At 33.3% G+C, this 27,830-nt stretch overlaps 1 long non-coding RNA gene across 1 annotated transcript in view; it reads left to right on the plus strand.

Moving 5' to 3' along the window:
- The first annotated feature begins 1,318 nt into the window (after nucleotides 1-1,318).
- The window catches only part of LOC129047872 (uncharacterized), a 184,043-nt gene continuing 157,531 nt past the window's right edge, over nucleotides 1,319-27,830 (plus strand). The window contains exons 1-2 of the long non-coding RNA XR_008509726.2: nucleotides 1,319-1,404; nucleotides 13,171-13,346. This is a non-coding gene — a long non-coding RNA (uncharacterized LOC129047872). The remainder of the gene's footprint in view (nucleotides 1,405-13,170; nucleotides 13,347-27,830) is intronic.

Below are 27,830 nucleotides of genomic sequence, written 5' to 3' on the forward strand. Positions count from 1 at the left end.
CTGTTAATGTTACTTGTTAATATTATATAAATGTTAATTCTTCATAAATATCTTTCTACACTCTCAAGATTCGGAATTTGGTGTATTATGTTGTCTTTCATAGAAATTCAGTAAACATGTAAATGATAAGCTTCGGTAATTATTTTCTTGATTATTAGTCAATATTTTAAGATGTATTAGAAACAGGAAATGCAAATAAATTATTTTTAATTCTATTATCCAGCCTATCATAGATATTAAGCTTTGTATGAAATTTTCTTTGTACAATCACAAGTTTTCATTCTGACAGAAAGCGTTACAGTTCATTTAAATAACCTGGTTTCAGTTTGTTAATCATCATTAATTGATTTTGAAAATAAATTATAATTTATTTTAATTGAAATATTATTTTCATTCAATAGTTTACAAAATCCAGATACTTGTACTGGTGAGATATAGGCACACCTATTTTAGTTTTTTAACAACTAAACAACACAATTACAATAGCAAGTTTGAACTACAGAACTTTTTTCTACAGATGAAGAAGAGCTGCATTCTCGTGTACCTTCCAGTGAAGATTTCAACCTGTGGAAGAAAATAATTATAACACCCCCCCAAACAAACACATATATCAATCATTTATTTGCAATGTAATTTATAAGTTGTTTGAGATAATGTATCCCTATAATCATTAAAACAAAAATTGTTTAGGATGTGAACTTTTTATTTTGTAATTTAACTTTCTCTGCTGTTACTTGTTCCTCCCTGAAATCCATATTGTAAACAATTTCAGAAAAATATATGCCAAGAAGATGACAAGAATGTTAGAGTTCTCTCCTGCATGAGATTATTTAACCTAAACCACCTCAACTGTGAAAACTGGGGATGCAACTTTGAGAAAACATTTTGAATGTGACAGCAAAATTACTTTCTGATGTTTATACATTTTTCATAATGCTGTTCCCAGTAGAACTGATTTCTATATTTCTTACAGCAATAGTATGAAGAATCAGCCTTTTAAAAGGGTTGGGATTTGCTGACACTGCTGATAGAGTGCCTTGTTAGCTGAGAGACAATGATGTGGTTAAATGCAGCAAAGTAATAACTTTGAGAAATTAGGAGGTATCAAGAAAGGGAGTTGTACGGCCCTATGTGTCTGCATTTGTGTGAGAGAAAAAAGAGAGTAAAACAGTGAGATAGATAGAAATGAAATAAGACAGTCAGAGCAGAGGATTCAGACAATGTGCCACTGAGGTCGATAAATCTATACTTATTTTTTACATCCTGCAAGGTCATAAATGACGCTGACATTGGTCTCCTAGCAACCAACTCTACTAACCTACTTTTGTCCCTATCACTGGAGAATGGGTTTGGTGCTTTGAGCTGTGTTTCTACATAAAAAAGAAGGAATCAAAGTGATGCTGGGTAACTACTGATGGGTAAAATTTTTAAAAAGGATGCACATATACAGAAACATAAACACTTCTGGTCTCTTTCTTATCTAAGTTTACAAAGTTCAGAGTGGTCTTCCTACATATTTCTTAGAATTGAGAATAAAGTCCAATTATCACAAAATTTTTGCATTTTTAAATATCTAAAATACATGATGTATAGCACGCATGATACTTTAATACATCTAAATTCAAGATATAAAAAGTAAAATATACATCAATTTAGCTAGTGACCAGGATCTAATGAGAAAAATAAATTAAGCAAAATAAACTAAATTCTAATATAGCTGTTACTTTTAAGTTTTATTATGTAAACATAATTGTAAAAGCAAAGTTTTATAAATATAATTATAAATTCCCAATATAGCATGTTTTGTCCTTCGAGTTCAGAAACAATATACTCAGAATTAGTTTTCTGTGACTCTAAATTTTAGGAACTCTGTTATCTCCTAAGTTTTCATTTTTTTCTCTTTTTTAGTTTTATTTATATATAACTTTTTGATTCTATTAGTTCAGGTCTTCATGTCAATTTCTTATCTCCACAATTCTATTGCTGTCTTTTCTTGAGGGTCTCCTTAGTCTTTATTCTCATAGAGCAGACAATGAAATTATTGTAACCTATTTTGCCCACATAATTCTTAAGAAGGTAAATAATAATGACACGGATTCATATTTCTTAGTGAGAGGTGATCCAGTACATGGTCTTAAATTCAGGAATCTCTTCTCCAAAGTCATAAAACCCTTGACTATTTGCACATTGGGGGACAGCTTAATTATGTGTGCTTCATGTATGGCCCTATGTGTCTGCATTTGTGTGAGAGAAAAAAGAGAGGAAAACAGATTTTTTGTAGTTACCATTTTAATTACACAAAACATCTTTGTGTTATAGCATTCTATTTTAACCGAATTACAAACTTAATTTTAATCGCATATAAAAATTCTACTACTTTATAGTTCCACATCCCCAATTTATATGACTAAGGTCACTAATTACTTTTTTATATATTATATACTCATTAATATAGTTTAATTGTTATAATTGTTCTTGTCATTTAAATTCTATGCATCAAATTATTATGGTATAATTTATTATTTGTCTGTATATTTGCTTTTATTGAAGAGCATTGTATGTTCATATTGCTTTGTGTTGCTACCTACCATCCTTTTCCTTCTATTTTAAAAGGTCCCTTTAGCATTTCTTGTATAGAAGATACAGTGGTGAAGAATATCCACAGTACATTTTTCATATTTATTAGTTATTTTTATTTCAATTTAATATTGTGTATTCATGTCCTTTGCCTGTCTTCTAGTGGAATGTTAATTTTTAAAGTATTTTTCATTTGCTCTTTACATAGGAAGTGTATTACATTTTGAAGTATGATTTCTGCCTTTAGTATTAGAGTTGTATGATATGGATTCTATATACCCCAGTTTTCTTTATGCCCTCTTACCTTCAACTCTTAAAAAGTCACTCAAGAATATTTTCTACAGTATTTCATGGTACACCTTAAAACACAAGTCTCAGAACTGAATGAAATACCCCAAATTGTATACATTATTATCTCCTTGATCAATGCATTACCAATCCACAACTGCCATTATTTCCTTTAGAAATAACCAAACACCATTATAGTAAACAAATATGTGATTGATTTTCCCAGAATTTCACCAATCGGTCACCACCAATTATATAATACATTTGTGCAAAAATTGAGCAAATATTTTGGGCCTTCAGGGAAATTGTATTATCCCTTATCTTAAACTGATTTTTTTTCACATCTTGGATTATAGTTTCAACTTTTTTAGACATGTTTTCAACCTTGATTTAGTCATAGAATCAGTATCTCCTAGTTTTTTCTTTGGTCATGTGAAAATGCTATGTCTGCCATTAAATACTCTTTCAAAATATTTATAAGCTCTATTAACATGACCTTTAGTTTCAAGATGGTGTACTGAACACATCTATTAGCCTTCCCTGATTTCCAAAACCTAAGTAACATTTCCAAAATAATATTATTTAGGAAAAAAATTCTATATAAATATTTTTAAATAAGGAAGGATATTATTGTTAAGAAAACAATTAAACAAAAGAGGCAAACTGATGGATATCAGGAACTAGTGTTCTTACATTAATGCAACTGCTTCCTGAGTAGAGTGGAAAGGTAAACATAAAAACTCATTATCTGGAAAAATAATTTAATTGTAATAACTCAGGTGCAATATATACAAAGTTTTTTTTGTTTTGTTTTGTTTCGGTTTGGTTTTTTGAGACAGAGTTTCGCTCTTGTTGCGCAGGCTGGAGTGCAATGGCATGATCTCAGCCCACCGCAACCTCCGCCTCCCGGCTTCAAGCGATTCTCCTGCCTCAGCCTCCTAAATAGCTGGGATTACAGGCATGCACCACCACGCCCGGCTAATTTTGTATTTTTAGTAGAGACGGGGTTTCTCCATGTTGGCCAGGCTGGTCTTGAACTCTCAACCTCAGGTGACCCACCCACCTTGGCCTTCTAAAGTGATGGAATTACAGGCGTGAGCCACCGCATCTGGCCTTTTTTTTTTTTTTTTTTTTTTTGACGGAGTCTCATTCAGTCACCAGGCTAGAGTCTAGAGTGCAGTGGCGTGATCTCGGCTCACCGCAATCTCCTCCTCCTGGGTTCAAGTGATTCCCCTGCCTCAGCCACTGGAGTAGCTGGGACTAAAGGCATGCACCACCACGCCCGGCTAATTTTTTGTATTTTAGTAGAGACGGGGTTTCACCATGTTGGCCAGGATGGTCTGGATCTCCTGACCTTGTGATCTGCTGGCCTCGACCTCCCAAAGTGCTGGGATTACAGGCATGAGCCACCATGCCCGGCCTAATATATACAAAGTTTTACATCAAAATTTAATACACTTCCTATGTAAAGAGCAAATGAAAAATATTTTAAAAATTAACATTCCACTAGAAGACAGGCAAAGGACATGAATACACAATATTAAATTGAAATAAAAATAACTAATAAATATGAAAAATGTACTGTGGATATTCTTCACCACTGTATCTACTATACAAGAAATGATAAAGGGACCTTTTAAAATAGAAGGAAAAGGATGGTAGGTAGCAACACAAAGCAATATGAACATACAATGATCTTTAATAAAGGCAAATACGCAGACAAATATAATAAATTATACCATAATAATTTGATGCATAGAATTTAAATGACAAGAACAATTATAAACAATTAAACTATATTAATGAGTATATAATATACAAAAAAGTAATTAGTGACCTTAGTAATATAAATTGGGGATGTGGAACTATAAAGTAGTAGAGTTTTTTATGTGATTAAAATTAAGTTTGTAATTTGGTTAAAATAGAATGCTATAACATAAGATGTTTTTTGTAATTAAAATGGTAACTACAAAAAAATCTGTAGAATGTACTTAAAAAGGAATGAGAAGAGAATTAAAGTACATCATGTTAAAAATCAATAAAATGAAAAGGAAGGCAATGAGAGGAAATGAAGAACAAAAAATCTATAATCCATTAGAAAATAATATTCAAAATGGCAATAAAACCTGTACTTTTTATCAGTAATTACTTTAAATATAGATGGATTGAATTCCCAAATTAAAAGTCATAGATTGTCTGAATGGATTAAAAAAGGGGATCCACACCTGAGGTGAGGAGTTCAAGACCAGCCTGGACAACATGGTGAAACCCCGTCTCTACTAAAAATACAAAAATGAACCGGGCGTGGTGGCACATGACTGTAATTCCAGCTACTTTGGAGGCTGAGGCAGAAGAATCACTTGAACCTGGGAGGTGGAGGTTGCGGTGAGCCAAGGTCATGCCACTGCACTCCAGCCTGGACAACAAGAGTGAAACTTCATCCCCCAAAAAAAAGAAAGGAGGGGGGATCCATATCTAGATTGTCTACAAGAGCATCATGATAGATCTAAGGACACACACAGGTGGAAAGTAAAAGACTGAAAATGGCATATCTTGCAAGTGGTAAAAAAAGAGAGAGAGACAGAGAGCCAGATGGCTATATTAATATAATCCCAGTACTTTGGGAGGCCAAGGCAGGCAGATCACCTGAGGTCAGGAGTTCGAGACCAGCCTGGCCAACAGGGTGAAACCCTGTCTCTACTAAAAATTACCCGGGCATGGTGGTATGCTCCTGTAATTTCAGCTACTTGAGAGGCTGAGGCAGGAGAATCACTTTAACCCAGGAGGCAGAGGTTGCAGTGGGCCGTGATCATACCACTGCACTCCAGCCTGGGCAAGAGAGTGGGACTCTGCCTCAAAAAACAAAAAATGTACTTAATGAAAACCTATTGTAAGAGCCAAATAAGAACAATTAATTAATGATAAAAGGATCAATTCATTAATAAGATGTAAAAATTACAAATCTTTATTCTCCAATACTTAGAGCTCCTGAATACACGAAGCAAACTTTGACAGAATGGAAGTGAGGAACAGAATACACAGTAACGATAGGAGACTTCAAAACCCCTTTTAATAATGAACAAGTAGATAGAAAATCATTATGGCAATAGACAACTTGAACAACACTCTACACCACTTGGACCTAACAGACATATAGAGAATACTTCACTCAACAACAGCAGAATATACATTATTCTGGAATGTACAAGGAATGTTCTTCAGGATAAAACACATACTAGGACACATAAGTCAACAAATTCAACAAGATTCAAGTCATACAGATAGTCTTTTTAATCACAATGAAGTGAAACCAGAAATCAATAGCACATAGAAAGTTGGAAAATCCACAAATACACGAAATTAAATGACACATCCTTAAACAATGAATGGTCATAAGGAAAATGAGAATGTATCTGGGGATAAACATAAATAAAAATAAAACATACCAAAATTTATGGCACAGCAATGGTGGTGCTAAGAAAGAAGCTTATAGCTGTAAATACACATATTAAAAGAGAAGAAAGACCTCAAATCAACAGTCTAACTTTACACCTCAAGAAACCAGATAAAAGAATCACAAATTAAACACAAAGCTAGCAGAAAGAAGGAAATAATAAAAAGTAGAGCAGAGATAAATAAAACAGAAACCATAAAAACCATAGAAAAAAATCAAACTAAGAAATGCTTTTCTTGAAAAGATTAACAAATTGACAAACCCTTATCTAGATTAACCAATAAATAAGAGAGAGTACTCAAATAACTAAAATCAGCAATAAATAAAGAGGACATTATAAACAACACCATAGAAAATAAAAAAGCATTACAGAAGAATACCATGAACAATTGTAGGTCAAACGATTGCATAGTCTAGAAGAAATGGATACATTCCTATAAATACACAACCTACCAATACTGAATCATAAAAAAGAAGAAAATCTGAACAGATCAAATACAAGTAAGATTTAATTGGTAATCAAAAACCTCCAAACAAAGAAAAGGGTAGGACTAGATGGATTTTACGAAGCCTTTAAAGAATTAACTTCCATCTTCCTGAAACTTTTCTGAAATATTGAAGAGAAGGGAATATTTCTAGGCTAAGTCTATGAAGCCAGCATTGTCCTGATGCCAAAACCAGGCGAAGACACTCCAAGGTAGCTACAGAACAATATCTCTGAAAAGTATTAATGCAAAAATTCTCATCATAATACTAGAAAACCAAATTCAACATTAAAAGGATTATATACCATGAACAGGAGGAATTTAATCCTGAAATGCAAGGATGGCTTAACATAACAAAGTCAATTAATGTAATGTATCATATTAACATAATGAGGGCTAAAAACCACCTCAATTAATGCAAATAAAGCATTTGGCAAGATGCCACATTATTTTATGGTTAAAGAAAACACTCAGCAAATTAGGAATAGAAGGAAAATAACTCAACATAATAAAGGCCATTTATAAAAAACCCACAGCTGACATTATACTTAATGGTGAAAGGCTGATGGCTTTTTCTCTAAGATTAGGAACAAGACTAGGATACCCAGTCTTGCCATTTTTATTTAACATAGTATTGGAAGTGCTAGCAAGAACAATTACACAACAGAGAGAAAATAAATTAAAACTTATACATTTTGGAAAGAAAGAAGTAAAATTACCTCTCTTTACAGGTGACATGATCTCATATGTAGAAAACCCTAACAATTCTGCACACACAAAAATTGTTAGGATCAATAAACTAATTCAACAAAGTTGCATGATAGAAAATTGATTTAAAAAATCAGTAGCATTTTTATACACAATGAAACAATAAAAATTCTGAAAGTTAAGAAAACTTTCATTTGCAATAGCATCAAATAAAATATTTAGGAATAAACCTAACCAAGATGTGAAAGACTTTTATACTGAAAACTACAAAACATTGCTGAAATAAATTAAAACACAAATAAATGAAAAGATATCTCATGTTCATTGATTCAAAGTGTTAATATTGTTAATATGTACATACTACCCACAGTGATTTACAAATTCAACAAAGTCCCTATCAAAATCCCAATGGTATTTTTTGCAGACATAGAAAAATTCATCTTAAGATTCACATGGAATCTCAAAAGATGCCAAACAGCCAAAACAATCCAGGGAAAAATAAGAACAAAGCTATAGAACTCACCTTTCTAATTTCAAAACATATCGCAAAGTTATGGTAACTAAAACACAGTGGTTCCCGTGTAACAGGAACAGGTCTAACAGGTCTAACAGGTCAATGTAATAAAAGACAATCCAAAAATAAACCTTTAAGTGTATGGCCAAATGATCATCTAAAAAAGTGCCAAGACCACTCCCTCAATGTAGAAAGGACAGTCTCTTCAACAAAGAGTTCTGGGAAATCTTGAGATCTATACGCAAAAGAATAAAGTTCGATCCGTACCATATATCATATACAAAAATTAACTAAAAAGAAAGACCTAAACATAATACCTAAAACTATAATACTCCTAGAAGAAAACATAGGGGAAAATGGCATTGAACTAGACAATTATTTCTTGGATATGATACCAGAAAAAAAATACTGTGTGATATCACTTAAGTGAGATATCTAAATTAATCAAGTCCATAGAAACAGAAGTAGAATAGTGGTTACCAGGGGCTGGAGGCAAGGGTAAAGGATAATTGTTGTTTAATGGGTATAGGGTTTCAGATGTGCAAGATGAAAAATTTCCAGAGATCTCTTTCACGGCAATGTAAATATGTTTAACACTGAAAAACCATACATTTAAAAATGGATAAGAAGGTTAAAAAAAAAGATGAAATCTGCATTTGATATTGTTCCTATGAAGCCCATATTTAAGATTATAAAGCAAAGTGAGACATGATTGTGCTGAAATCTTTGCAGACTGCATTTAAAGCTTTCAATTTTGACTTTATGTTCTCAGTCCTCTATCAACAAACATCTTTACCCTGACAGTGTCATCACCCCTTATTTTTCGGTATAATTCATCCTCCAGATTTCCATCCTCTTCTCCTCTTAATGATGAAAGAATTGTTATTCCATTCATCTGCAACTTATTTGTATTACATACTAACCTACCTTCCATGTGTACTTTTAAGTTTGTTTCTCTGATAAAGACAATTTATTTCCTCTTAAATTAATAAATCACATGTCTTAGGGAACCTACAGAAAATACTTATGCATTGATGATAACCTTCATCTTCCACCTAAAAATCACAGTTCTGGTTTTCTATAAGCAAAACCATTTGATACATAGTAGCTCATTGCTTTGATATTTGTTTAAAAAATAAATACCTTGCAGATGTGATATATTTTCGCCCTCCTCTAGTTTAAACTTTTCTTTATTTGTTTTTATTTATTCAAATGTATGTGTTGAATGACAGCCATTGGCCTTAAAAGCACCTAGGTTTCAGAGGTTAACACCCACTCTCAAGCTCTCTTCTTGCTCTTTCTCTCTACATCCTCATTGGTCATGACTTGAGTATTTCTAGCATCTGCCCAAAACTGAACATAGTAATTATTCCACTATTACCATGGGGAGTCTATATTCTCATTAAACAGAGTTTCTAGGCTATGACCAATATTGATTTACTTACAGATTATAATAAGAGGCAAAAAATAATGTTCAAATATTCTGTAAGAAAATATGTGCTTGTTTTCACCTGAGGGGTTTGAACTAGGGACATGGAAGAGACCAACTGAAGGAAGACCATCCAGGTGGTCAGTGGAAACGATAGAGCAGAGAAATGGAAGCATGGATATAAAAACTTAAAAGTTAGGGCAAAGTAACAGCAATGTTGGGAGTCAAAGTCAGAATCTCCGACTTTTCTTTTTTTTTTTTTTTTTGAGATGGAGTCTCAATCTGTTGCCAGGCTGAAGTACAGTGGCACACTCTCTGCTCACTGCAATCTCCACCTCCTGGGTTCAAGATTCTCCCACCTCAGCCTCCAGAGTAGCTTGGATTACAGGTGCCTGCCACCATACCCGACTAATTTTTGTATTTTTAGTAGAGATGGGGTTTTGCCATGTTGGCCAGGCTGGTCTTGAGCACCTGACCTCAGGTGATCCACCTGCCTGGGCCTCCCATAGTGCTGGGATTACAGGAATGAACTACTGTGCCCAGTCTAGAATCTCTGACTTCTAATGTAATGTCAGTATGAGTCTGTGATGGTGACAATGGTGCTGTTTCTGCTGCTGCTGAGGACAATCATAATGATGATGATAAAAGAGTGAATAATATTAAAAGAAACATTCCATGGTAATATCAGCTTGTGTTTATAGACCTGATCAGTGGAGAAATAAAAACAAATGAGCCATGTAAAAGTCATTATAATAATATAGTCATGAATATTTCAGCTTTATAGTTGGTCGGATGGATTTGCATTCTATTCCATCCCTTACCAGTTGTGTAAATTTAACAAATTACTTAATTTTGCTAAACCAAATTTTTTTCACCTATAAAACAGATGTATACTAAACACACATTGATGAAAGAAACTGAAGATTAAAAAGTGGAAAAATATACTATATTCATGGATTAAAATAATTAATATTGTTAAAATGTTCATACTACCCAAAGCAATCTATAGATTTCAATGCAAATTCTATCAAAATTACATGAAATGCTTAAAATTACATGAAGTTTATTTTTAAATCCTAAAATTTGTGTGGAACCACAGAAGTCCTTGAATAGCCAAAGAAATCTTGAACAAAAAGAGAAAAAGCATTGGATGTATCACACTACCTGATTTCAAAATTCATTGCAAAGCTATGGTAATCAAAACAATAAGCTACTGGCATAAAAACAGACACTTGTACCAATGGGATGGAATAGAAACCTCAGAAATAAACCTACATATTTATGGCCAATTAATTTTTCACAAAGTTGCCAAAAACACACAATGGGGACATGAGAAGTTCTATAATAAAAAGTGTCGGGAAAACTGGATATCCACTTGTAGTAGAATAAAATTGAACCCTTATCTCACACCATATGCAAAAATCAACTCAAAATGGACTAAAAACTTAAATTTAATATCTTAAATTGTACGAGTACTGGAAGAAAACATAAGGGAAATCTCCATTACATTGGTTTGGGCAATGATTTTTCTGTATAAACAAAAAAAGATGAATGTGATTGTATCAAATTTAAAACTTTTTACACAGCAAAGGTAACAATGAACAGAGTGAACAGCCAATCAACAGATTGGGGAAAATATTTGCAAACCATACATATGATAAGGGGCTAGTATCTAAAATATATTTAAAAAATTGGCAACTTAATAGAAGGAAACAACCCAATTTTAAAAATGGGCAAAGGCCCTGACTACATATTTCTTAAAAAAAGACAAAAGGCCAGTAGATATATGAAAAAATGCTCAACATTAATCAGGGAAATGCAAACTAAAACCACAATGAAATATCACCCCACAATTGTTAAAATAGGTATTTCAGAAAGACAAAATATAACCAAAGTTGGGGAGGATGTGGAGAAAAGAGAACTCTTACACACTGTTGGTGGGAATTTAAATTAGTCATTATGAAAAACAGTATGTAAGGTCCTCAAAAAGTAAAAATAGAATTACCATGATCCAACAATTCCACTTCTGGGTATAAAAGGAGACTAATTTTTCTCTCTATCCATTCAAGAACAAGGTTGAGAAATCTCTTAATTATCCAAAAAAAAAAAAAAAGGTGGGGGGCATTGCAGGCCGAGGGTGGGGGAATTGTGATGGTTCCCACCTGTAAATCCCAGCACTTTGCAAGGCCAAGGTGGGAGGACAGCTTGAGCCCAGGAGTAAGGCGGGGCTTAATGGAATTAAAATCAGTATGTCAAAGAAATATCTGCACTGCCCTGTTTACTGTAGTAATACTAACAATAGCCAAGATAGGAAAGCAATGTGAGTGTTCATCAGCAGACAAATGGATAAAGAAAATATTGGCTGTGTGTTGTATATATGGAATGCAATGGTACACTATTCAGCTTTTAAAAAGGAGGAAATCTTACCATCTGTGACAACATGGATGAATCTGAAGAACACTGTGCTAAGTGAAATAAGCCAGGCACAGAAAAATCAATACTATATGATCTCACTTATATGTAGAATCTAAAAAAAGTCAAACTCATAGGAGCAGAGAGTAGAGTGGTGATTTTCAGGGACTGTAGGATTTGGAGGAGGAAAAAGATTTTAAGGTACGAAGTTTTAATCAGACAGAAGAAATAGGTTTTAGTGATATATTACATAGCATGGTTACTATAATTAGTAATCATATATTAAATATTCCAATGCTGCTACAAGATTGGATTTAAATGTTCACATCTTTAAAAAATAAGTAGGTGATGTCATGAATATGTTAATTAGCTTGATTTACTATTTCCACAATGTATACATATATCAAAGCATCATATTGTAATTCATAAATATATACAATTATTATGTTTCTATTAAAAATAAAATAATACATAAACAGATGTTATAAATTTACCTAGCTGACAGTGTTATGAGACTTACACAGAAGATATTTGGAGCAGATGAAATATTTAATAAGAATTAATTATTGTTGTTAACTAATAAATCACAAACAAATGCTTGACCATTTAGGGTGTTTACTTAATGTTCTGTTGTTATATTCTATTATAAATATAAAAGAATGAGATGAAACATGTGAAGTTGCTTTGTAAAATATAACTGTGCCCCAACATTTTTCTGTGTGTGTGACAGAGTATTGCTCTGTCATCCAGACTGGAGTGTAGTGGTGTGATCACAGCTGACTGCTGCCTCAATGTCCCAGGCTCCAGTGATCCTCCCACCTCAGCCCAGTGAATGATCCCAGATCTCTCATGCTTAAGAGACCTTCTACCTTAGCCTTCTGAGTAGTTGGGACTACAGGTGCAGGTGCATGCCACCACTCCCTGCTATCTTCTTTATTTTTGAAAAATGTGGTTTCACCATGTTGCCAAGGCTGATCTTGAATTCTTGGACTCAAGCGTTCTTCCTACTTTGGCTTCCCAAAGTTCTGGGCTTTACAGGCGTGAACCACCAGGCCCCACAGCCTGTAATGCCATTTCTTATTGCACTTTGTATTGGCTAATTAAGAGATTTCCCAATCTGGTCCTTGAATGGATGGAGAGAAAAATTAGCCTCCTTTGCAACCATGGAAGACTTTGTGAGCTTACAAGATTCTATGGAAATCTACTTATGGCTTCTGAAAAAGTTTTTTCTTTTTTCTACCTCTCCCCCAATATAACACAAAGATAAAGTTCTTTCTGCCTTTCTCTCCCTTGCTCTCTGTAGTGTGACAATATAACATTTGAAGCTGCTCCAAACAACTTTGACTGTAAGAAAAAGGCCAAAAGAATACAAGAGGCTCTAACCAAGGACTCTGACTTCATTAAGCCACTGAAACACTCCTGGGACTACCTACCTCCTGCCTTTTCATTATGGAAGGAAACCCTATTGGTTAGGTCACTGTGAGTATTAATGGCCACTATTAACGGCAACCAAAGCCATTCCTAACAGATATAACATTTTAATTATGAATATAATTGCCTTCATAGCTTACAATTTATATAGGTGTTCTTGGAAATTAATTATGCATTGTTTTAACATTGTAATTATTATTACTCTAGCTTATTCTCTACTGATTCTGGCAGTAAAGTATGTCACCTCTGAGAAAATGGAAAGAGATCAGATGATACTAGAAAGAGAATTGTTTAGTAACCATACAGATTTAAAATGTAAACCCAATCTGCTATTGATTGGTTCTGTGATAGTCTGCCATATTACCTAAGCTTCATTTTCCCAGCAACAATATACGTAACATAATATATATCTTACAGGGTAGTAGCTAGAATTAAATGAGATAATTATAAAACTGTTTGACAAATTACATAGGACAAAGTAAACGCCCTAGAAGTTCATTGCTCTCTGGCCTGATAATGGCCCTTAGGAACTCATGTGGCAGTGTCCACCCCTTTTCTGTCTGGAAATATAGCTAGTTGGTGAATTATTTGCTCTCTTACCTTATGTGTATCTGGTAGCAAGAGACATAAATGTGACATTATCATCATTTACAACATGTGGCTGAAATTCTAGTAGTTTTACTGTATAGGGTAATATTGATTTTGAATAAAATGATTGGCAGGTATTAACGTTTTTTATATGAGCTATATTAGACTTTCTCATATTCTATAAAATGATTATAATAATACCCACCTTAGGTAAAGATTAAATTAGAGGAGGTAAATAGAATATTCCTCATGATACTTTGAACCCTTATTATCATTAATTTTACTATAGTTAGTCATGCATCTATATCATCTACCTGAATAGACTATAATGCAATGTTTCCCAACCTCAGTGATATTGACATTTTGGACTAGATAAATTTTTGTTGGAGGAGGGGGGTGTCCTGCGCTTTCTAATATGTAGTAACATCCCATATTATGCCCACTAGATGCCATTAGCACTTCCATTCCCAGTTGTAACAACCAAAAAAATCTCTAGACATTGCCAAATGTACCCTTGAGGATGAAATTGTCTGCCTAGATGAGAACCACTGCTGGTGAGAAACACAATACCTTGCATAGATACTTTGTGTCTATGAGGATTATAAGAAAAAAATTTAGTTGAATTGATTTGAATATGTGTACCAATAAGCAATTACATCTATATTAGTGATTCCATTAACACTATTTTCTTTTTTGGCACGTTTAGCAAGTTCTTGTTGATTCATAGATCTCAGAATTGAATAATGAAGTTTTGAACATAGAAGTATAATTAGACCTTAAAATGATAAGCACATACAGGATGTTTAATTGACATTGAAAGCTGAAGATGCAATATTTAAGTAGCATAACTAAAATAGAATAGAACTATTTTAGAAATGATTGTATACTATTCTATAATACAGAGTAAGCAGCTATAGGACAATTTTATGTAAGCTCTATATCTAGTATCTGATTTTGGGGTAGCCAAAAATTTTAAATATCCTAGTAAGTGGGAACACCCATTGTATAATTTGAAAAATTTTAATTTAGCCTTTATTTAGCCTGAGAGCAAAAATAGAAGATCTCTGATAAAAGAGTGTGCAGTTTTACTGAATTGATGTAGATCCATGTCAGAAGTCACATGTGAACATTCTAAAATGAGATGGCTATTGAACATAGCTCTAAATGAGACAAATGTGCAATTGATTTAAACGTGGTTTAATTGCTGCGTCTAGAAAATATTTTTTTATATTCTCATATAAAGAAGTTATTCTTTTTCTTTCTGATGTGCTATTTTTATCTGTATAGGGTTTAAAACACGTTCTTTAAAATTGCAGAGGAAGAAAAGGCTTGGAGGTGATAAGGGAATAAATAAGTTTATCCCCTTGATTGTGGTGATGGTTTCATAGGCATATGCATATGTCCAAACTCATCAACTTGTATACATCAAATATGTGCAGTTTACTGTATATCCACCTTATCTTAATAAAGCTGTTTAAATAATAATAAAATAACATTATGAAGGGAAAAATCTACTTTGGTAACTTTTTCAAATAAACACATTTATCTTTCTCTGGCCTGGCCAGATATATTACACATTTAGATGATCTCCTATTTGTAAATAAATATATATTTGTATGGAGTGTGTGTATGTTTGTTTGTGTGTGTGTGTGTGTGTGTTCCCTTTTATGTCCAATTGGTAATTTAGCCTCTTTGAGTCAGTAATTCCATTTTATGATTTAAGAACTAAACATCTCGTTAAAACAAAAAACTTCTCTTCTAAAAGATTTAAACTTCCATATGTGGGGTAAGGAACACAGTGTTCTGCACCAAAAAATAAATTAAGTTAATCTTTTTTTTTCTCTAATGTGGGAAAAGTTGACAAACATAGAAAAAGAGTTTTTTGAGGAATTAGACATATTGGGAATAGAAAGCTTGGGCAAGTCAACTAATGACAGATTTTTTAGCCAAATGTTTGAAGTCCTATAGAAGAAAAACAAAAGTAACAGGGTGCTCTTGAAAACTTATTCTTGTACAGTGATGTGTTGCTTAAACGTGGGTTTGTCCTAAGAAATGCATTATTAGGCAATTTCCTCATGATGCAAATATCGCAGAGTGTACTTACACAAACCTAGATGGCATAGCCAATGACACACCTAGGCTATATGGGACAGCCTATTTCCCCTAAGCGTCAGACCTGTATAGTATGCTGCTGTACTGAATACTGTAGGGAATTTTAACACAATGGTAAGTATCTGTGTATCTACATGTATCTAAATATAAAAAGGTACAGTAAAAATACACTGTTAAAGATTAAAATAATGCTCCACCTGTGCAGGGCAGGAATCATGAATGGAGCTTCAGGACTGGAAGTTGCTCGAGGTGAGTCACTGAATGAGTGGGGAGTGAAGGTAAAGGCCTAGGACATTACTGTACGGTATTGTAGACATTATAAACACTATGCGCTTAGGCTACACTAAATTTATAAAACATATTTTAACTTTAATAATAAATTAACTTTAGTTTGCTGAATGACCGCCTTCATATATGCAGTCTATCACCGACCGAAATGCCACTAAGTGGTACCTGACTGTAACTCCTAATTTAGCTAAAGGAAGAAGAAAATGAAACAACATTTAACGAATGTCTAACACGAATGAATTATGCAGTGTAAACCTTCCTGCAACCTAGTTGTTGATGAACTTTTTGATTCTACAATTAAGGAAACCATAATTTCAATTTCAGATAATTTGAGCAAGGTCATAAACTATCCTATTTATACCATAGCATGGCAGTTAAGAATCCTGTGTAAAGACCTCAACGTAACTCTTTTGGGATGGTGCAAGATTTTCTAAAATGTATTCATAAACTTTTATTTTAGTTGTGGATTTGTTGCTAGATAAATGTGTAGCATTTTTCATCATAACAATAATGTTCAGAACTCTGAGAATTTGCCTAATTAAAAGTTGTCCAATAATGTATTAATTTATTAATTAAATAAAAATCACAAAAATACTGGTTAGGTAAGCCCTCTTTGACTCTAATTTGCTTACGAATCACTGAAGATGGTGCATTACTATTAACTGTGGGACCAAATAATAGTTGTTTTTGTAAGCAAAATGTCTAATAATTTACAGTGTGTTTTCACTTATACCTGCTCATTTACATCTTATTTACTTTGTATAACACCTGTGAGAGTAAATCAAACATACTTGTTAATGTAATGATTGATAATATGTCATAATTCCAAAAAGTATTTAGAGGGACTTATAAAAATATATATGATATAACATGGAGACCAGGATTATTTCAAGCATAAAGTCAAGGGAATAATAAAGAAACTATACACTAATAGCAGGTAAATTTAATAATTGAAATCCATATCAGAAAGCACAAAACACCTAGCAAAAATTAGGCACACATTTTAGAAAAAAAAATTTAAAAAATAAAGTGCAGGTAAACACAATTAATATATGATTAAGAGAATATAAGAGAAAATAGCAAACCAGTTATTCAAGATAAATTCATTAGTTTTGAAAACAAAAAAGAAAAAAATATTCTCCATACCTTCTCAAATAGGAGATCAAGTAAAGCAGTAAACAACAATCTCGAAAGATACCATTCATTAGATCCAAATTGGGTTTCTTAGAGCTATTTCTCATAATGCTCCTCAATGTAAGAAGATTCTGTATCCCCAGTGTATATTTTAGAGGAATCAAGTGCTATAGATGGCAAAAGTCAACTTTAATGTAGTCAATATTTAAATTTGGCTAAAGCTAGATAGTAAGGGCAATATACAGAAATCAAACTTTATTTTTTAACTCAATTACGAAATATTTCTATATATGCTACTCTGTCTCTCTTTAGAATGAATATATTATCAATGATAGTGCAGTAGCATTTATATTACTCACTCGCATATGCTGAGCACCCACTGAGTGCTGTACCCTGGGGATACGGAGGATATTTTACCCATTACTAAGGATCTCATCATCAGTGAGGCAAAACAAACACAGTGGTATAAAAAATGAATGTGGGCCGGGCATGGTGGCTCACGCCTGTAATCCCAGCACTTTGGGAGGCCGAGGCGGGTGGATCACGAGGTCAGGAGATTGAGACCACCCTGGCTAACACGGTGAAACCCTGTCTCTACTAAAAATACAAAAAAATTAGCCGGGTGTGGTGGCCGGCCCCTGTCGTCCCAGCTACTCAGGAGGCTGAGGCAGGAGAATGGCGTGAACCCGAGAGGCGGAGCTTGCAGTGAGCCGAGATCGCACCACTGCACTCCAGCCTGGGCGACAGAGTGAGACTCCATCTCAAAAAAAAAAAAAATCTGAGTGTATGGAGGAAGAGGGAAGACTATCATTTATTTTTCTTATAGAGGGAAACAGATAAGCCTTCACAAAAATGAAAATATTTGGGTAGAATTTTGAAGGTTGAAAAGAACATATCTAATTTTCAACAGAAGGGCCTCATAGAGGAAACACTAAGAAAAGTAATTGTTGAAAAAATATACCATATTTGTGGAGCCTAAAATGTTCTTGGGCAATCCAGATTCAGGTTATATAGAAAAGTGAAAGTAAATGATGTTGAACAGATAGACTGGACACAGTTGATTAAAGGAGTTGAATGTCATGCTGAAGAGCTCGAATTTTATTCTGCAAGAAATGAAAGGCAATATAGATTTTAATTAGTGATGAAAAAAATAATTTTTTTCATTTGCAATCATATGCAAGATATCATCTACTGATGAAAGACCAATTAAAAATTAAAAAAAAATTTTAGATGATATTTTGAGCTTTTGCAACTTGTACATGACTTGTACAACTTGTACATAACTGGTTATGTTTACAAGTCTATTGAAAACTGTGATCCGCAAAAAATAGACTCCCAAATTGATCATACTCTTGGTAACATTGCTGTTCTCACCACACCTCCAAAACCAACAAACAAATAAGAATACCCCAGTCATGTGTGGAGTGAGGGGATATGGTTAGCCAGAAACACAGATATTTGTGAATTTAAGTCAAAATAGGAATATCAGGGACAAAAATTCAAACGCGTCTCCAGGTGTTATAGCTTCATTGTTGGAAGCCAGTTTCTAATCAAGTAGAAGCCAAAGGGGCAGTAAATATGACCGGACCAGCAAGCAGCTAATGAGGGAGCTAAGAGCTACCTTGGGCCAGAGTTGTAACACACTGACCTTTAAATAGTCAAAGAGAATTCAATAATTTGAAGGACTGAAATGACCTAGGGATACTCACCATATCCCAGAGGAAAAAGCAGTCAAATTCCCTTTTCAAAATTTCCCCGAGTTAGGCCACAAAACTGCTGCTGATTAAAATCATGCATAAACACACACACAAACACACGCATATACACAGCATCACCAACATGAGGAGAAGGCAACTAGCAGAAGTCAAAATAGACTAACAGGATACTGTTTAAACCTCTAAAGATTTTCCAACATTGTTATTATCAGATACAGAAAACATAAATGTATGAAATGTTAAAATAAATAATGAAAGAAACATAAAGATGGTGAGAATATTAACTGTCAAAATATTTTAAAAACTTGAAAACATGCATTTTTATAATTACAAATACAATTGTGTTGAAATAAAAAAAATCCCAGTAGGTTAGTTAAAGAGAGAATTAGTGACCCGGCAGATAAAGCCAAACAATTTAACAAGAAAGAAGTAAAAACATTGAAAAAAAATTGGTACGTTAAAAGAAATGGAACATAAAATAAGGCTTATTAACCACTTTTTGGAATACATAAATAACTTATGGGTCAAAGAAGAAATACAGAGAAGTTTAAAACATTTTAAACTGAATGAACATAAAAACGTAACAAATTTTTTGAATGCAGCTAAAGCAATGCTTAGAAATTTACAATATTAAATCATCACATCAGATAAGAAAGGTCTCAAATAAATTATGTAAGCTTTCATCTCAAGAATCTGTAAATAAGAAGAGCAAATTAAACACAAAGTAGAACAAAGGAAATAATAAAGGCAAACAGAAGTCAATGAAATTATAAGACCAAAAAACAATAAAGTGGATTAAACCAAAAGCTATTTCTCTGAAAAGAATCAATATAATTTTGATTAATCTCAAAACAGACTAACAAAAAAAGAGAAAATTCAAATTACTAATACCAAGAATAAAAAAGGAGGAAATAATTTTGAATTCTATAGACTTTCAAAAGACTAAATGGAGCATATAACGAAAATATATGCCTAGTAATTCAAAACGTGCATGAAATAAATTATTTTTTTAAAAAATACAAACTACCAAACTCGCTCAAGATAAAATAGAAAACCTGAATAGTACTATATGTGTTAAAGAAATTGCATTTAAAGTTGCTGGGTTTGAGTTTCTTGTATTTCTATATATTTTGGAATAAAGCGCTATTTACACTATTTTCTGCATAATTTCTGAAGGATGTTAGCACAGCAAATAGCTTTGAAAGATAGAGACAGAGACCATATCTCTCTCCAGACCACTATAAGAATTTGTTTTTAAACTCAGAATTTTTCTCCTGTATTCTCAGAACTGGTTTTTTTTCTAGATCTCTTTGTGTCACTCTGTGGAAACTAGGGCTCAAGAAACTGAAGTGGAAATGTTGATAATCTAGCTACTGCTATTGCTATGAGAAATAAAGAATGCCATCCATAAGCCAACATTCTCAAGTATTCTACCAACATCTATGAAACTGGCAGCATAATTCACTAACCTGCAAGTAGGATAAAATTTCATACTTTTCACAAGTCTTGTAACTCAAACTCTAGATAACTTCACTCTTGAATTTGCAAAATATTTAAGGAATAATATTATCAATTCTACTCTCTTTTTCTATTTGTAGGACAACTTTGTGATCACTACTGACGTTATTTTCTGAGGCCAGCATTATCCTGATGTCAAAATCAGTACTAGTAAGGAAAACTACAGACAAATATTCTTCATAAACATAGACACAAAAGCTACCAGCAAAATATAAACAAACAAAACTCAGTAATATATAAAACATCAAGACCAAGAAAAAATCACCTTTGGAATGCAATGCTAGTTTGACATTCAGAAATAAAACTATTCTCCATTAACAGACAGATTAAAGGAAACCAAATATATTATCTCAATATAATATAGTCAGATCAACTTTAAAAAGAAAAAATTAAAAGACACACTACCTGACTCAAGACTTGCTACAGAAGTATAATAATCAAGAGAGTGTTGTATTCACAAAATATAGAGATGTGAGTAAATGGAACACAGACTAGAGGAAGCTGGAATCAATTCACTATTACAAAGGCAATTCAAAGAAAAAAAATGATATAGTCATTCAAAAATGGTGTTGAAACAATTATAAATCCATATATAAAGAAAAAAACTAAAATAATTACTCATGGCATATAAAATTACCACTAAATGGATGAGAAGCCTACATGCAAAGCCAGAAACTATAAAACTTCTAAAAGAAAATCTAAGAGAAAATCTATGTGAACTTGTAATAGACAAGAATTTCTTAATAGACACCAAAACATGATACATTTTTTAAAATTAACAATTTGGAATCCATCTAAACTAACCACTCTTTGAAAAACACTGAAAGAAGAAAAAAGCTTAGAGGACTTACGGTTTCAGTTGTGACATGTAAAGAGCTTGGAGGTTATCATTCTCATGTTTAAAACAAACAAACAAAAAAGGTTGAACAAACTGATAAACCATGACTTTTTTTAGATTCATCAGGTAATCAAGGATAAAGTTACCCTCAAACTGCAGAGATAGGGAAATACAAAGAAACACAACTGAGATTAGCTTACCAGATGCAGAAGCTGCTGAAGTCACTGGTTAAAAGAAGCCCTTAAATGGTAATTGATAAATTGCTTAAAGCTGAAGGTGTATCAGCATGAAAGTTAAAAACACCTGGGTAGTGGCAGTCCTAGGGGAATCCCTATACTCTTGTAGGTTTTACCTCCGTATAATTCATCAGCTTCTCAGGGTGAGGGCTGGAGAAAAATCCCCTTTTGTATCAAGCAGGGAGAGAGAAAAAGAAATCATTTTTAAATAAGCCCAGATGAAAGTAATCGTAACAATGTTCTGCCTTCCATAGTAAATTATTATGTTACATGATTTTATCTTAGTAGGGCCTTATTTGACCTGGGGGGAAAAGGCAATTAGAAAACTTCATTCCACTCTAGCCTTTATGCTCTTGTTTAAGGAGAAAAAAAAAATAAAGTCACAGCCTTAAGACTCAACCATTAAAACAAAGTGATATTTAATCATAAGGTTACAGAATGCATTCTTTCTCCAACACCTTACAGCACATAAATAGAGTCCTATTATTATTACAGTGGATTACAACTGAGAGGGCTGCAGCACACAAACTCTATTTAAGAAGGAGTATTTAGAGAAACACAAAACAGCATGGGAGGGAAGAAAATAAAAAAGGAAACTAGAGAAAACAGAAGCCTCTTTGACTTACAGCAACAGGAAACATTAAATATGAAAGAAAATCCCTAATCAGATTAATATAAAACCTTTCACTAAAAGCCTGATTATCTTAGGTCTTATTACCAACTCTATCATAACAACAACAAGAAAAAAATTACAAGGCATACTAAAAGCCAAGAAAAACATAGTCTAAGGAGACTTAGGGCCAGGCGTAGTGGCTCACGCCTGTAATCCCAGCACTTTGTGAGGCCAAGGCGGGTGGATCACCTGAGGTCCAGAGTTCGAGACCAGCCTAGCCAACATGGTGAAATCTCATCTCTACTAAAAATACAAAATTTAGCCAGGCATGAAGGCAGGCACCCGTAATCTCAGCTACTTGGGACGCTGAGGCAGGAGAATTGCTAGAACCTGGGAGGCGGAGGTTACAGTGAGCCGAGATTGCGCCATTGCACTTGAGCCCGGGTGACAACAGTGAGACTCTGCCTCAAAAAAAAAAAAAGAGAGAGAGACTTAGAAAGCATCAGACCAGACTCAGATATGATACAGATTTTTGAATTATCAGATAAGAAATTGAAAATAAGTATGATTAATATATTAAGAACTCTAACAAAAAAAGAAAACAACATGTAAGAACAAATGAATAGTTTATCCAGAGAGATGGAAACTCTAACCAAGAATCAAGAGGAAATACTAGAGGTACATTTTAGTTACTATTGCCTGTGATTTACAGACACAAGCAAAACACTGTTATAGTAATGAAGACTAGAAAGTAGGCTGGACAATCGGCAGGCAGGACATAGGCTTTGAAGGAATCAGTAAGCTTGAAGATTGGTCAATAGAAACTTCCAAAACCGAAATGCAAAGAGAAAATCATAATGGAAAAATAAAATATAACATACTCTCTAAGAAGTGTGGGCCAATTCCAAATATGTAACATACACATGGAAAAACCAGAGAAAGAAGAAACATATATGAAATCAGAATAATATTTGAAGAAATAGTGACTAATGGTTTTCCAAAATTAATCATGGATACCAAATGATGGTCCAGGAAACTCAGAAAACACCAAACAGGATAAAAGCCAGAAAAGCCTATATCTAGGCATATCATACTGCAAAGATGAAAAACAAAGTCTTGAAACAAGCCAGAGGGAAAACTCACCTTACCTATTGCAAATAATAACAATAACAACAATAATAACAATTATATTGGACTTCTCATCAGAAATCACGCAAACAAGAAGAAAATATAGAAAAATATTTAAAGTGTTGACAGAGAATAACCACCAATCTAGAATACTGTATTCAGTGAAATTATCCATCTTACGTTAAAGAGAGATAAAGACTCCCTCAGACAAACAAAAACTAAGGGAATCTGTTACCAGTAGACTTGCCTAGCAAAAAAAAAGTTAAAAGAAGTTCTTCAGAGAGAAAGAAAAGGACCTAGGTGAGGAACTCAAATGTAGATAAGGAAAGAAGAGTATCAGAGAAAGAATAAATAAAAATAAAAGGTTTATATTTCTTATTGATTGAGCTAATACATAACTGTTCAAAGTAATAATAACAATGGATTCAACTAAGCAAAACGAATGCTTTCAATAACCAAAATTAATGACAGCAATATGATAATGAACAGAATAGAGGAATTGGGAGTACTCTATTAAAAGTTACCTGTACTAGATGGTTCATGCCTATAGTCCCAGCTACTGGGGAGGCTGAGGTGAGAGGATCACCTGAGCCAGAGAGTTTGAAGATGCAGTGAGCCAGGATTGCACCACTGCACTCCAGCCTAGGAAACAGAACAAGTCGCTATCTTCAAAAAAATGTTTAATTACCTGTACTACTTGTGAAATGGTAGTTTTTGAAAATGAACTTAGATCAGTTGTAAGTGTATATTACAAACTGTAGTGTAACCACTAACATTTTTTAAAAACAAATGTAGTTGATTTGAAAATATAGGGGAGAAAAATCAGACAAAATTCTCCATAAAAACCAAAGAAGACAGAAAAAGAGGTGAAGATGAAAAAAAGGAACTAAAACAACAAACATAAAACAATTACAAACATGGTAGTTATTAATCCAACTACATCAATAATCACCTTACATGTGAGTGATCTAAATACACCAACTAAAAGACAGAGGCTATCAGAGTAGACTAAAAGAAAAAACATTACACATTGCCTACAAGAAAGCCACTTTAAATAGAAGGACACAGATACATTAAAATCAAAGGGACGGAGAAAGGTACACTATGCTAACACTTATTAAAAGGAAGATCATGTAGCTATATACATTTCAGACAAAGCAGACTTCAAAACAAGGAAAATTACTATCAACAAAGAGGGGCATTACATGAGGATAAATTATTTTCTTTTCTTTTTTTTTCTTTTGAGACAGAGTTTTGCTCTTGTTGCCCAGGCTGGAGTGCAATGGCATGATCTCAGCTCACTGCAACCTCCGCCTCCCAGGTTCAAGTGATTCTCTCACCCCAGCTTCCCAAGTAGCTGGGACTACAGATGTGTGCCACCATGCCCAGCTAATTTTGTATTTTTTTTTTAGTACAGACGGGGTTTCTCCATGTTGGTCGGGCTGGTCTCAAACTCCCGATCTTAGGTGATCCACCCATCTCCGACTCCCAAAGTGCTGGCGTTACAGGCATGAGCCACTGCGCCCAGCCAAGGATAAATTAATTCTTTAAGAAGACAAAACAATGTGTAATGTGTATCACTTAACAATTGACATTAAATTACATGAGGCAAAATGAATAGAATTATAAGAAGAAACAGATGCATCTAGCATTTTAGCTGGAAGCTTCAGCACACATCTATCAGTAATTGACAGATCCAGGAGGCAGAAATTCAGTAGAGATATAGTAGATTGGAACAACACCATCAATCAACTGTATCTAATTTACATTTATATAATTTTTATACATCAGAAGAATACACATTCTTCTCTGAATTACATGGAACATTCGCCAAAATAAACAACATTCTGAGCCAGTAAACACACTTTAACAAATTTAAAGCAATAGAAATCATTCAAAATATGTTCTCAGACTAATAGAATTAAAGTAGAAGTCAATAAGAGAAAGATGACTGAGAAATCCAAACTTTGTATATTAAACAACATTTTAAAATATTGCATGAGTCAAAATAAGACTCTCAAGAAAAAATTTTAAGACATTTGAACTAAAATCACATTAAAATAGAAATCAAAACTTTTGTAATGCAATGAAAGTTCCTACAGGGAGATTTGTGGCATTTAATGAATATGTCAGAAGATAAGAAAAATCTAAACTCAATAACCTAAGCTTCTACCTTAGGAAACTAGAGAATAAAAGAGCAATTTGAAACCAAACCAAACAGAATGAAAGAAATAATAAAATTAGCATGTAAATAAATGAAACTGAAAACAAAATCAATTTAAAAACCAATGAAGCAAAAAAGTTTGCTTCCTGAAGGGGTCAATAAAAGTTTTAAACCTCTAGCATGGCTAAAGAAAAGAAAAAGAGAGAAGATACAAATTACTGATATCAGAAATGAAAGTATATTCAAGACTACTGTTTCCATGTATATCAAAACAGTAATAATGGAATATTATGAATGATTATATGCACAGAAATTTGATAATTTAGATAAAGTAGAACAATTCCATTAGCAATCTCTAATGATAACATAACTGAATAATAATTATGTAACTAAATGTAACTAATGAAATAATTAGTTCTAAATCCAACAAAATATATGAAAGAGTTGTATAAGGAAAAATACCATTTTCTGATGATAAATATCAAAAAATATATAAATAGAGAAATGTTCCATGTTCCTGGATAGAAAGACTCAATATTGTTAAGACATCAGTTCTCCCCATCTTGATCTATAGATTAAAAGAAATCCTGTCAAAATCCCACAAATTTTGTGGTTATCAACACACTTATTCTAAAATTTATATGGCAGGATAAAATCCCAGAACAGTGAATTAAATACTAGAAAAGAACAAAATTAGATGACTAACAGCAGCCAACTTCAAGACTTGCTATAAATCTCTAGTAATCAAGATAGCATAGTATTGGTTAAAAAATAGAAAAATAGATCAGTGAAACAGGATAGACAGACAGAAGCAGACCCATAGAAATATAACCAACTGATCTTTGACAAAGGAGCAAAGTCTACTCTATGAACATAGGATAGCCTTTTCTCACAAAATTCTGTATGTGAACATTTATATCAGCTTTATTCAAAATAAAAGTTTGCTGAACAAACACCAAACTATGAGCAACACGTTATAGTTTATAAAAAGAGCCAGAAGGCAGTGGGGCATGAGGCTGGGCATCTTCCAACTCCCATTACCCACAGCCTTAGACATTTATTTTGCTTTTCAGAACAATTAAAGAATTGGAGGAGTGGGAATGAGCACCATTCTAAGTCAGTAATTTGGGAGAAAAGTGGTGTGGTAGATGGATAGATTACCTTACATGTAAGGTATTAATGCTACACTAGATTCTCACCATTCACCACCTCCTTTTTCTGTTTTAGTCTTATTCAGAACACATTTCAATACCTGATATTACATTAATTATCAATCTCACAAATAATGAACATTCAAATATAGGGTGATTGGATCCCCTCTATGAGGAGGAGAAGGCTTAAGTCTTACCCTTTCTGAAAGACAGAATATAACTAGAATCAGACTTCCTTATTTGGTACTTTCTTACTTCCAGGTACAGCACACATTTTGTTTGTAATAATCTATTGTTTTAAAAAGTGAAAACACAAGCATTTATTTTTTGGTTGAAATGGCCCTTTCAACAAATATCCCCAAAAGAACAAATTCAACAAATATCCCCAAAAAGAAATTTTAATGGCCACATGTTCCTAAAATTTTGTAACAACATAGCTTCTACTTTCCATTTCAATTAAGTGGGCATCAAAAATGTGCAAGCTGTTAACAGATAATTTTCCACAAAAAAAGGTAAAATCATAACTCTCATACAGTGTAGTGGAGGTAAGTACATTCATACTGTTGAGCAAACATCACCATTATTTATCTCCAGAATTCTTTTCAACTTACAAAACTGAAACTTTATATTCACTAAACAATAACTCCCCAATGCCCCTTCCTTCTAGTCACTGGCAACCATCACTTTACTTTCTGTCTCTATGATTTAATAATTAATCTATTCTATATCATTAAAATAAGCAAAGACTTTTCATTTTTAATTAGTATTTTGTTCAATTATTTATTTATTTTCAATTTTTTAATTTTAGATTTGGAGGTACATGTGCAGTTTTGTTACACAAGTGTACTGCGTGATGCTGATGTCTGGGAAATAATAGATTCCCTCACCCAGTTAGTGAATAGAGTACAAAATAATTTTTCCAACCTCGCTCCCCTATCTTCCCCTTCTAGTAGACCCACTGTCTATTATTGTCATCTTTATATTCGTGAGTACCCAGTGATTAGTTCCCACTTATAGGTGAGAACATTCAATATTTGGTTTTCTATT

Source organism: Pongo abelii, chromosome 13 (assembly GCF_028885655.2).
Source record: "Pongo abelii isolate AG06213 chromosome 13, NHGRI_mPonAbe1-v2.0_pri, whole genome shotgun sequence".
Lineage (NCBI taxonomy): Eukaryota > Metazoa > Chordata > Mammalia > Primates > Hominidae > Pongo > Pongo abelii.